The sequence below is a fragment of the Pan troglodytes genome, chromosome 4 (genome assembly GCF_028858775.2).
Source record: "Pan troglodytes isolate AG18354 chromosome 4, NHGRI_mPanTro3-v2.0_pri, whole genome shotgun sequence".
Classification (NCBI taxonomy): Eukaryota; Metazoa; Chordata; class Mammalia; order Primates; family Hominidae; genus Pan; species Pan troglodytes.
Genome location: NC_072402.2, coordinates 26207781 through 26220873, shown reverse-complemented (window position 1 = coordinate 26220873; position 13093 = coordinate 26207781).

Genomic DNA, 13093 nt, shown 5'->3' with positions numbered 1-13093 from the left:
AGATAGATAGATAGATAGATAGATAGATAGATAGATGCATAGATAGATAGATAGATAGATAGATAGATAGATAGATAGATGTATATATAATGGAATACTACTCAGCCATAAAGGGGGATGAAATAATGGCATTCACAGCAACCTGGATGGAACTGGAGACTATTATTATAAGTGAAGTAACTCAGGAATGGAAAACCAAACATTGTACGTTCTCACTCACATGTGGGAGTTAAGCTATGAGGGTGCAAAGGCATAAGAATGATACAAAGGACTTTGGAGACTCGAAGGGAAAGGTGGGGGTGGCAAGGGATAAAAGACTACACATTGGGTACAGTGTACACTGCTGGCGTGAAGGGTTCATCAAAATCTCAGGAATCGCCATTAAAGAAATTATTCATGAAACCAAACACCATCTGTTCCCCAAAAAGCTATTGAATTTAGAGAAAAAAATAAAGATTTTCATAGGTTAATATTCCTGAGTCTCTGACCTCTTCCATGTAAACACAACCATACAAAAATTGGGGTTTCTTGTAATCTTACGTGCCCCAAACTTTTCTAAACCACTTAATTATATTGCTACCCAAGAAATATTATGGTACATTGTAACATTAATTTTAACCATTAAAGTTACCTACAATTTTTAATTATATATCTACTTCCATATCCTCAATTGGATTAGAGACTCCTAGAAGAGCCACATTGATATCCCCTTTAAATCCTAGTGTTATTTGCCACGGTAGGTTTTCATAAATTTTTAGAATGAATCAATAGCATGTGTTTATTTAGCAAGGAATTACTGTGTACCTACTATGCCCTGGGACTTTTCCACCCCTGCCCGCTGGTATAGGTATATTACTTTGAATAATATAAACAAAATATCTCCTCATGGAATTTTACATCCTATTGAGCAAAATTGGTAGATTAAAAATAAGCACATAGTAGTTAAGTTATATAAGGAAAATAAAAGAGAGAGGTGTGATAGCAATAACTTCTGTGCGAGAAGAGCTCCTCCAGTTAGCATGGTTAAAGAAGGTTTTCTTAAGAAGTGATGCTTATACTTAGAAATCAAGAACAAGGAGGAAGGGTATAGTGGAAGGAAGAAATAGCAAGTATAGAGTTCCTGAGGTAGGAAACAGAAAGAAATTTGTTAAAGAAAGAGGCAGAGGGGACTGGCAAGTTGGGTTCTATAAGATGCAACCTCAGAGGAAGGCACAGGAGATCAGGCTGAAGTGTCTGACCATTCTGCCACATGTTTGGGAACCAGCTGCCTAATTTGCAAACCTCAGTATAAAAACAAAATGTGGTGCCCCTTTGTTCAAAAATAACTGGGGGAAAATGAAGTTAAAAGTACTAAAATGTAACCCATTTTGCTTTACTTCTCAATCTCATTTTTAACCCTATACTTCAAATTGCTTTCAACTCAGTATTGTCTCACTATAAAGATGGAGTTTTTCCAATAATGCAATCCTCTCCTGCTGCTTCTTCTCCTCCTTCAGTGAATTACCATGTCTCTTATATTCTGTCATTCACAAGTATAGGAGTGATCAACAATTCTGAAATACCAATCTCTTTAAAAAAAAAGTGCCCATCTTGTTTATATTTAGTTACTTCTAGAAGAACTATATTTCAAATTGCTTGAAATGTCTTTTTTAATTTGCTATTTAATATCTCACTCCTTCAGGCACAAGGATACTTGCTAGGCAAGCTGCATATAGGGACAGCGAGTTGCCATGACCTCTCCCAAAACACAAGGGGGTGTAAGTGTCCAAACCCTGATCTTTCCATGCCCCTGGTCCTCTCGGGGACTGAGATAATGTAAATTCTGTTATTCAGAAAGACTGTTAATATTATCACTTGCAAAGGAAATACTGGGTTGTAGTGAAGGTAAGGTCTTGAAGAGTCAAACACAAATGAAAGTACTTGAAACATACTTAAGAAGATACAATAAACCTAAAATAATTATGTAGCTTTTTTTTTTTACTTAAAGGTAATATTGCATCAATCATAGATCTAGAGATAGTCAAGATAGAGCTGATGAACCTCTTCCTATTCTTTCATTTTTTAAAAAAATAAATTTCTAGTTAAATTCCAAGATTTCTGTCTAAGCCACAATGTTTTCACTCAACATTTAATGCACAACCCTTTTGTGACAGGCACATACCTGAATACATTAACTCCAAAACTGAAATGTGGACCGCAATATAACTAAAATTTATCTTTCATACAGTACAGTCTTTTTAGAATGAAAGTTTCATATTCCCCATGAAACAGGACTTTTAAATTCAGCATTTTTCAATGCCCCAAGTACTGCTTTATTTTAACACTCTAAACCTTAAGACAGAAGTGTTATTATTCTGTATTAGTAGATGAGGTAACCAAAGGCCAGAGCTCTTAAGCAATTCCTAGAGTTGCACAGTGGGAGACTGAGCTTTCAACTCAGTATTGTCTCGCTATAAAGATGGAATTTTTCCAGTAATGCAATGCTCTCCTTCTTCTTCTTCTCCTTCAGTGAATTACCATGTCTCTTATATTCTCTCATTCACAAGTATAGGAGTGATCAACAATTCTGAAATATCAATCTCCTTAAAAAAAGTGCCCATCTTGTTTATATTTAGTTACTTCTAGAAGAACTATACTTCAAATTGCTTGAAATGTCTACAAGAAATTTTGAGTGTGATGTTAGTAAACAGCAATCCTTGCACATATCACTGGCTGTAAATATGAACCATAAATTCCTCACTTAAACATATAAAATCAAGCATGGAATTAGGTTATTCAAAGAGGCAAGTCTGTGACAATATTATTTACTATCTTATTTGCAAGGATCACATCTTCTAAAAACTAACTGTTGTATGTTTGTCTTTAAAGAGGTCTATAGATAAAGGCAGTGATTTTCTGAATACATCAAAACCCTCATAGCATTCCTGAGGATCTACTGATTAACCCAGTAGGATATTAATTATGAACACATCTGCCATTCTTACTTTTTGTTCTTTTTCTTTAAATAGGAGTGGAGTAATTCAGACATGTGTGTATGATTAGGTGTAGCTAGCAGTGCATGATGAGCTAGATTTAGATACATTTATGAAGCATCAAATAAAATGAAACAGTTTACTGGAAAACAAAACTTGTACTGGAGATTGGAACTCTTAAAGCAGGAGAAAGTTGTTTTTAAAAAAGCTTAACCTTAAATAAAACACATATGTGGTGGGTGAATGTGAAAGAATATACAGTTTCATTGTTTCTCGAGAACAAAAGTATTTATAGTTCTTCTGCTTTGTGACTCATCTCTCTGCTGTAAAATATTTGGGCTATTACTCATAATTACAAAAAAGGCATCGAAGAGAATGGCTTGACGTTAGGGCAAAGGACAAGGTGAACAAACTGGCATTTTATTTGTGACATTCTCATTTATAAGAAGTTGGACAATTTATCTGTTTTTTGACTGCTTTCTTTCTCTGCAAAAATGACTATAATATAGCACTTAAAATAAATGATAATTCATGTGCCTCTAATCTAAAACGATCAAAACAGGCAAGATGGAAACAAGACACAGAGAGTGCAAAGAATGCAGCATACTGCAATAAATTCCCCTTATATTTATTTAACAATAAATATGCAAATTTGAGATAATTACGAAGACATGTGCTTTGAGGAGCAGAGAGACTACTCAAAAGGTATTTTGTTCAATCATCCTTTTTCTTTTGAGCTAAGATGAGAACCAGAAGGAAACAGATATAATAACAAAAATGGAGTAAGTATTGATCATGTATGAGAAGACTGAGATAATATAAAACCTCTAACTCAAAAAGCATTTTTTTCTGGTAGATGAAACTAAGTGATTCTAAATAATAACTTATTAGTAGAAAACAATTAATTTTATAGCCTTTTAATGGTCCTTTTAAGGGAGTAGTACACTCCAAAGTGAAGTTAATCCTCCACAACGATATTAGTTTTTCTTAAAGAAAATGCTAATTAATAATAGTTGCTCTGAACCATTTAAAGAATAGAGAAAAAATGTCAAAATGTTACTAACTTCCCGGGAACACAATTTTAATATTGTTTTTCATGAGAATTACAGATTTTTGCATTACTTACTCTTGACTACAATGAGTATTGCATTTGATCAATTATATTTCTAATATTTTGCCATTAATTTTTTCCTCTTCCAGAAAGATGGTATTTAGCCAAATTCTTAGACTTCCTATTCATTCTAAAGGACAAGCTTTCATTAATGTACAAAGGGGCCACTCTTTAATGGCACAGAATACTAGAAAAAGCTCATTCTGAAATATTGTTAGGTAGCTGTTATAGACTAGAATTGTATTAAAGGTGCATATCACATATCCATATCAAAATATATAAAATAAATACAGCAGGATTCCTTCAACATGATGAACTATCACTGGATAATGGCTTTATCTCCAACCATCTCAATCGTGGGTATTACAATGAAATCTGAAAAAGGTGAAAAGCACTGTCAACCTTTCTTAATATTGTTGGAAAATGCTGGCGTATTAGAGCTTAAGTGGTTCTTGAAGAAGTCTGTGTGTGTTATCTGGAACAGCCAGATGATTCTTTGCTGTGTGGGGCTGCCCTGTTCATTGTAGAATGTTTATCAATATCCCTGGCGTTCGTACACTAAATGCCAGTAGCACTAGCACCACCCATCCCCCACTCCACCCCATTTTTGAAAATAAAAATTGTATCCAGACATTGAAAATCTCCCCTGCAGGGCATTGAGAACTAGGGATGTAGATGATTTCAACTTTTCTCTCACTAGCCTCATTGTCTCTTCCAAAATCTATATTAAGACACACATCAATTCTTTAATTTATGATATGGCAAACATTCTGAATTAATAAAGTGATTCATTGCAAAGATCAAATTAAGGATATGATCTTTTAATTCAAGCCTAATAGCCTTAAGATAGCCACCATAAAATTGAGAGATAAGAAGGTATTAAGAGCAAAGACATTTGGCAAATTAAAGGACAATGTCTAAAAAGGAATCTGGGGTGGGCTTCTGGAATATGAAACTTACTGGAAGCATATAGATTTGAAACTTATTAAGTTTGTATGTCAAATGCATTGCCAAAGAAACCACATGACTGGTTGAAAAATCATCTGTCTGCTCAAGACTTAAAACAACTCTTTGGCCCCCAGCCTTTCAAGAGCAGGAAGTGAGCTGAAAACGAAGGTGCTATAGTTAAAAAGGGCACATTCCTAGACATTCACTCCGCATGGGACTACTGAGAACAATGCACAGAGAAATAGAGCAGAATCATTACCTAATTAAGGAAATTCCCACCCATTCCCTGCCCACCCTCTCACTCCCTCAAGATAGGGGGCCATCACCTTATCTATGCAATGGGATTTCAGATGTGCTATGAACCAAGGACTATGGACTGTTTCCAATTCTTTCCTTTTCCTAATTAGAGTATTCCATTGTTGTGTTTAGGGTGGAGGGCAGATACAATTTGTCTTTCAAGTTCATAGGATGCTGGAAAAAATGAAGACATAGTTGGACCTAATTCAGAGGCTCTCATGAGTCCAGAGTTCCTGGACTTTAAGTTGGACTCAGTGACTGAATAAATTTTAGGTTATCTTTCTTTGGAGGGGTTGAGTTTGTTCTCTGAGAAGGATAAGGAAACAAGCGAATATTTTGTGACTGGGAGGTTGGACTATGGCAGAAACATTTAATTGTCAAATATCTGCATGATCTTCTACATTTCCCAGCCTTCTTTACAGTTAGGTTAGAACTACGTGATGAGTCCTGGCCTCTAACAGCTATAAGAAAAAATGACATAAATCATTTCCAGGTTGAGGCAGTTTAGAGTACAGTGATTCCTCTAAAATTCTCTTTTTCTCTTTCATGACCCCCTTGGAACCTATGCATGAGATGGTGGAGGCAAAAAAATAGAGTGAATCATGATCTCAGAGTCACTGCTTAGAAAAAAATCCCTGCTGCCCTTAACCAGGCTTTGCTGTTTTAAGCCACTGCAGTATGGACTAGTCTATTCTTTCTGATACAGTTCTCTAACCAAGAGTTCTAAGTCATCACAACCACTGATGGAGCCAGGAAATATGCCACTGCTATAGGGATTAACTACAAACAGAGCTGTCTACTGGTAAGGATGAATTTAAGGTTTCATATAGAAATTATTAGAGTGTATGTTGCAAAGACTTGAAAAAAATGACCGTGTAAGAAAGATTTCAATAGACCACCACACTTGTTCTCCTCTCAGAAAAGGGATATAGCAAAAATGTTGCCTCTTGATACTATATTCATTAGCAGCTGGAAAGATCATTCAGTTATTTACATAGGATTTTCAAACCACAAGCATCTCCCATATCCGACCATGCTGTCATATTTTCTGCAGCAAAGGAAGAACTTCATCTCCCCAACCAGCACATAGTACCAAACCCTATATATACTGATTTTTCCCCTACATACATACCTATGATGAAGTTTAACTTATAAATTAGGCACATTAAAGATTAACAATAAAGAATAATAATAAATAAAACAATTATAACTGTATACTGTAATGAAAGTTTTGTGAATGTGGTCTTTCTCTCAAAATATCTTAGCGTACTCATCTATTTTCAGACCACAGCTGACCACGGTTGACTACGGGTACTAAAACCATGAAAGTGAAACCTTGCATAAGGGAGAGGGATTACTTTACTAAAGGATCTTTTTGCTTCAACTCTCTCCATTTTTCTCTTCTCGACCTCTACCATAGGTATTTGAAAATTCTCCTCCTTTTAGGAACACTGTGAATCTGAAAGCCAACCATCCTTACTATTCTTATGCTGACAGCATCACATAAGACACAATCTTAAGCAAGTTTTGCTTCTGAGTCCTGGCTATTTGGGCCCTTGAATATCAGCGCTCCCATACGTCCCCACTATTCATTGCTCAGTTCCTCTGCCATTATAACAGCACACTGCATCAACTCAGACCAGCCCAATCAGGAGCTCCAAGAAAATATATCTTCATGCATATTTTATTAAATTGATCTAAGAAAATTTCAAAGAGACTCAAATTCCCATCTTGGTTTCTGCATATACGCCAACTTTTGTAAACATAGTCACATATCATCTGTGTTGATAGAGATACAAAATCAAATCTCAAGGTAGATCCTTCACTCGATGGATTTCTCAAGACAAATTAACACCTCCCTTTGCGCAATATCAGGTCAGATTATAGAACATTAATTTTAAGAAAATAAATATGTGTCTAAACATGAGTGTGGAAATATCAGTGACTCTTTGTTTAAATACACCTTGACCTACATTCCAAAAATCTCCTATAAACGTGAACTGCTTCATTTTCTCCATGAAAGTGGTTGTTGGAGTCCACAGTTTTAAATATTCAATACCTCTTCTCCTCTTCCGTAATATGTCTACCACATCCTTATAAAAATCAATTTAATAAAAGGGAAATATGAAATACATGTATGTACTTATAAACATACAATAATAAGATGCTGAATGCACAAATCCAAACATTTAATTCAAGAGAAGCCAAATGAAATAAAGAAAATGGAAAGTGGCTCCAGCATTCTCATATCCCTTTCTTGGGTGACCAACTGTTCTGGTTTGCTCTAGACTGAGGAGGTTTCCAGGACATGGGATTTTCAGCACTCAACCAGGAAAATCCCTCCAAACTGGTACTAATTTATTACTCTTCCCTTCATGATTATTAATATGATAACCTTAGTTCTTTGCAAATTGAAAAATATAAATATCGCTTTGCTTTTTATTTCCCTAAAGTATGGAAGCCAGATAAGATTTGTTCTCAAGAACTCCAGACATCCATATTCAATCTCAGCAGGTGTAAATCTTTCCCAAAGAGTTTAAGTTTTTGGATCTCAAGCAGTGAGACAGGCCGGAAACTTGTCCTAGGGAATCAACTGCTCTCTGGTGGTTCAAATATATTAGCATAAAGAAATCCTCTGTTTCCCTATCTTGTACTTCCTGTCCCAACTCAATCACAAAATGAGAGAAAAATTGTAGTAGAGCAGGAGACTTTTCAAATCTCTGATAGATTCCTTTCTTAGCTAAACCATTCCATTTATACATCTTGGCAGTAGTCATTAGCAGTGAGAAAGCTAAAGAGACAACAAAAGAAAAATGTACAAGTCTTTTTCAGGAGCTTCTGAAGTGTTGAAAAGTGTTTCTATTTAAAAGCTCCTGACAATGATTGGCAGGATCTGAGAAAACTTCACAAGAGGAGCCCCACCCTCTGAGAATTAATGTTAGAAGAGCAGTAATTGGCTAACACCTAATCCATTCTTACCACAGTTGAGGGATTACAATCTAATTGTGACTTTCTGGTCCCTCTCAAATGTCACAAGAAGAAGGTGAACAAAGCACAGATCAATACTGAATACCCTGGAAGGACTGCAGAAGTTCAAAGAAAGAGAGAAGTCTAATAGTCTGTATTAAACTGACACAATAAAAACAAAGGGAAACTTGTATTGATTGATTGAGTGATTATCAACAGGCCCATTAGGCTAGTGTCTTCCCAAGAACCTGACATTTAAAATCAAAAACAGGACAGGCCTAATTTTAAATTCTGCAATGAGGGAATTTAATTTAAATGTGAGTGAGAACAGAGGTGCATATATCAACCCAATTTAGTACAGACAGAAAAACAGACAGAAATGGAAATTACAGAGTCAGTTCAGAATAGACATAATGAAGCCCATTTACATTTGATGTAATAGATGTTTAGAATATTAATGGTCCAAGTGGCAAAATTTGAGGCTACTGACAGTGGGTGTCATTAAATACTGATTTTTGAATTTTCTTTATTTTTTCCCAAGCATCTACTAAATTATAAATGTACATAACCATGAAGAAGTTAAACCAAAATTTTACCAATCAAGTCATTGAACTTAAGGCCCTAAACCAATATAGTTATGCCTTAGTGAACAGTCCTTCTAGTCCTTCAATAACCGGTAACTGTGATTCCCCAAAGATACTGCCTTGAAAGTTAATACTGAAAAAGTTGATGGCCATCATTATTATTGCAGGGAGAGGCAAGCAAAAAAAAAAAAATGTGTCTTTGACATTTATCATCAATTGCAGAACACAAATGTGTGAATCATTTATCTTTATCCATCGTTATGTAGTAATCAAGAAAGATGTCTTTCTGAGTCATTCGGTTTGTCAACTAGGCAATAGTACATGTAATCCAAACTAAAAAAGAAATTACTTGGAAAAGAAAGAGACTCCAAGAAGAGGAATAGCAGACATATGCTCAAACTGTGAGATTTCAAATGATATAAGATATAATATCTAATCACACATATAGAAAGGAGCCATCTCTTTGTAGGGGAAAAATGATATTTAAGCACCAGGTTAATACACAGAGATACTAGAAATGTTCTACAAAAACCATGTGAAGAAATTAAGTGATACAAAACAAACTCAATTTGGCATCAGAATTTTCCATTCAAACTAGAATCCACCAGGAAAGACTGATGATGTCTGTTAGATCCTGCCACATGTTAACATGGAGTCACAAGTCATATTTTGAAAAATATTCAAAACCAGATTGGACATCTTGGAACCAATGTCTACGTTAAAATAATAAAGACAATTTTCTACTTCCATTGCATAACTTCTTTATTCATTATCACACAGCAGATGATATTTGTTTTTCTGTTTCATTTTTTTGCTTCCTAACCTGAGCCACAGGCCAGATTCTGCTCCTCTGTAACTCTGCAGGGACTCTTTGATTTGCACCTTTTGTGTACTTCTGTTTGGCATTCTAAATATGGCTTATTCTCCTGGGTTTCAACATATTTCTTGGCACTCAACTGCAGACTTTCATAAATTGAGGGCCCTGGAATAAGGGGTATTTTTATCAGTAGGAGAAATCTAGGGATAGTATTAGTTTCCATCTGTAACAACGAGGTATCTATGTCATACATTATATGTTTGTGCTGGATCTTATTTGAATGATAAATTTTATTATCTTGCAATTAAAATCATAATGTATTGTTTGTGTGGTGACTTCTTATCTAGATTAAAGTAGGATAGTTATAATACTTCATTGATATCATTTCAAAAGTTACTTACCAAAGATGAACTACCAGAATTCTCAAAAACAGCTTATCAAAGATGAATTAGCAGATGAATCTTTGAAGTCTGAGATTTCTTAAAAATAAAGCTGGGTTTCTGTACAGGCCAAATTACAATAACCTAGGCATCTTATCTAGGAAATATAATTCCTGAAATGAAATCAGATGCACTTAAGATTCATTCAATCTTTGTTTTTAAAATGTGCTTTTTACGTTCCAGGTGTTTTACATAATGTCTGTGGAGTGGCCATGTGCTCTAGAAGAGTGAGACAACCTTGGCATAACCTTCTTTAAGAGCCAATCACATAACACTGTGAATATTTATACAATTTTAGACCATTACCTGTTTCAGCTCCCTTTGATGATTCATGCTAAGGGTAGAGAACCGGAAGGTATGTTTTCCTACAGAATCATAAAAATAGCCAAAATATATTTTTCTTTTAGCCATGCATTTCAACATGTATAAACTCTCTGGATGGTATTTCTTACCATTTGGTCCAACTCTACTTCCTGAAGACACTGTATGAAAAGAACTAGTCTAATTTAAGAAAGAATCTGTCCCTGGTAAAACAATACATATAAAAAGGAAAAAAGAAATCATCTAATTCAGCCAACTTCCCTAAAGCCTTGATCTTAGAATCTGGGTTTTAAATAGAAAACTTAAACAAGAGTTACTATCCAAGTTATTTTGTTCTCAGTACATGCAGGGTCATTTTATGAAAAATACACAGAATTAATTTAATTTTAAGGTCAATGAACCTTACACAGTCTAAATAGATCCCTTCTAGGTGTTCCTATTCCACCTGGTGTAGTCTCAGGTATATATCATTTTCTTTCATCATCAAAAAAATTTTTATTTATAATTTCTATTACTGTGGTAAGTTCATCTTCAGAGAGAATTACCATAGTTTGTCTGGAGATTTATTAAAATATATATGGCCTCCCTGAAGTGTGAAAAAGTGAAATATTCTGAAAATAACTTAATTCACAACATATGTGCTCCTCATACATGGATGGGAAACTAAGTAACAGAGGTCTGCCATTGTCCTTTCTTCTGGTTTAAATCACCTCTTTTGGAGAATATTTGAATTTTTGAAAAAGTCTGGGTATTTATGATTTTCCTTTTTAATTAAAAAAAGACACACAAAGGAATTAAAGTACTATCTACAGACTCACCATGTTCAAATAGCAGTAAGTATTGGGACAAATACTCTCAGTCAGGGACTCCACTCAACTGAAAATGATCTCATGATCAGAACTAGGAAGCTATAGCACAAAATACGCTGAAGATTAACTAAAATATTAATACTTTCAGTCTGATTCAATGGGGCTATTATTTTACTGGAAATGGAGATAAAACTTGAGAAAAGCATAATGAAAGAACTTAACGAGGTAAATGTAGTGTATTTTCAATATTTTCAGTGGTATTGTTTGCTAGGTATTTGTTACTTATGGGAAAATGCACCCCCACATCCTAGGTCAGCAGTTCTTAAAGCATGTTTCCTGGACCAGCAATTGCAGCATCTCCTGGAAACCTGTTGGAAAGACAAATTCTCAGGCCCCACTCCAGATCAAAATAGAACCACCACTCTCTGTTTTAACAAGACCTCCTGGTGGGTTTATGCACATTCAAGATTGAAAAAGATTGTCTGAAGTAATCATTTTTAGGATGTACTTAATTCAAATATAGACAGGTTCCTAAAATATTTTGTATATCACAAATAAAAATAATACTTAAATTTATATAGTGTTTTGTAAATTACAAAACACTTTCAAATGCATTAGTCCCATTTGATCTTTCCATAATACTGTAAGACAGACTGAGGAGGAACTAGTATTTTTATCTTATATGATTAAGTTGAGTTTGAGAGAGATTAACTAAATTCTTAACCTCACAAAGCTAGTTGATGAGGGAATTAGATTGGAATCTGATCTTCAGGCAGTAAAACAGCTATGCTGTGACTAAATTAAGGAAGAGTTGATCAGAATTAGTAGAGGTTCCAAAGTACTTAATATTTTTAATAAAATGCAGTTTTGTTTTAATGTGAATTTGTTGAAGGACACCCATTGGCATCCAAACAATGTTGTCAATTCTTTAAACATTTTGAATTAAGTATAATTTAAATATGCTAAAAAATTTACAAGGAATTCAGATTGCACACCTCCATTTTAAATAGATATTCAGTTTAAGCTCCACCTCTAAACAGTGATAGATCAAAATCAAATTAAATAAAATCTAAAACTAGAAATTTCAGAGTTAATAAGTTTCTACCAATAAATAGAACAATCATTCATTTTTCCTCCTATGCAAAAAGCAATTAAGGGCCCCACATGGCCTCAGCCAATTCTATTTTCATAAAAGCATAAAGAAAAACTTAAATTTGTGGTAATGTAGTCAATTAATTTTAAATATTACTTCTCCAATGGACAGTATAGGAAGTAATTACTCTTCTATCTGGAACTTTTTATCTCCTACCTGTTAGATAATTCTAGATATTGTTCGCATAGTCTTTTTATAAAGTGTTAGGGAATACATAACTTGGACCTGCTTCTTATATTACTTAAGTATATCTCTTCCAAAATTGTAGTGATCACAGTCACTTGATCTATAAAATGGTTTCTATCATGACCCAATCTCACTCTAGATCCTCTTCCTAATTTTGAAAGAAGAATTTAAGGATATTAACAAAGTTGATACATTTTCAGTTCACATGGACGCTACTCAAGACATGGGGATGAATGGTATTTCTTCAGTAAAGCTAATATATCACACATCACAGAATCTGTGAGAATATCTGATATCTATAGAAAGATTAAAGCGAATTTTTTTAAGCATGTTTTTTTTCCAACTGTTGCAGATGTTCTCAGATGCAAATGCATTTCTGGAAAAAAAATATATGTGAGATGTTTCTTTGAATGACACAGGAGAACAATTTAAAAATCTGTCCTGGAATCTCTCAAATTAGTATCTGAGACCGGATCCTTGAGAATTAG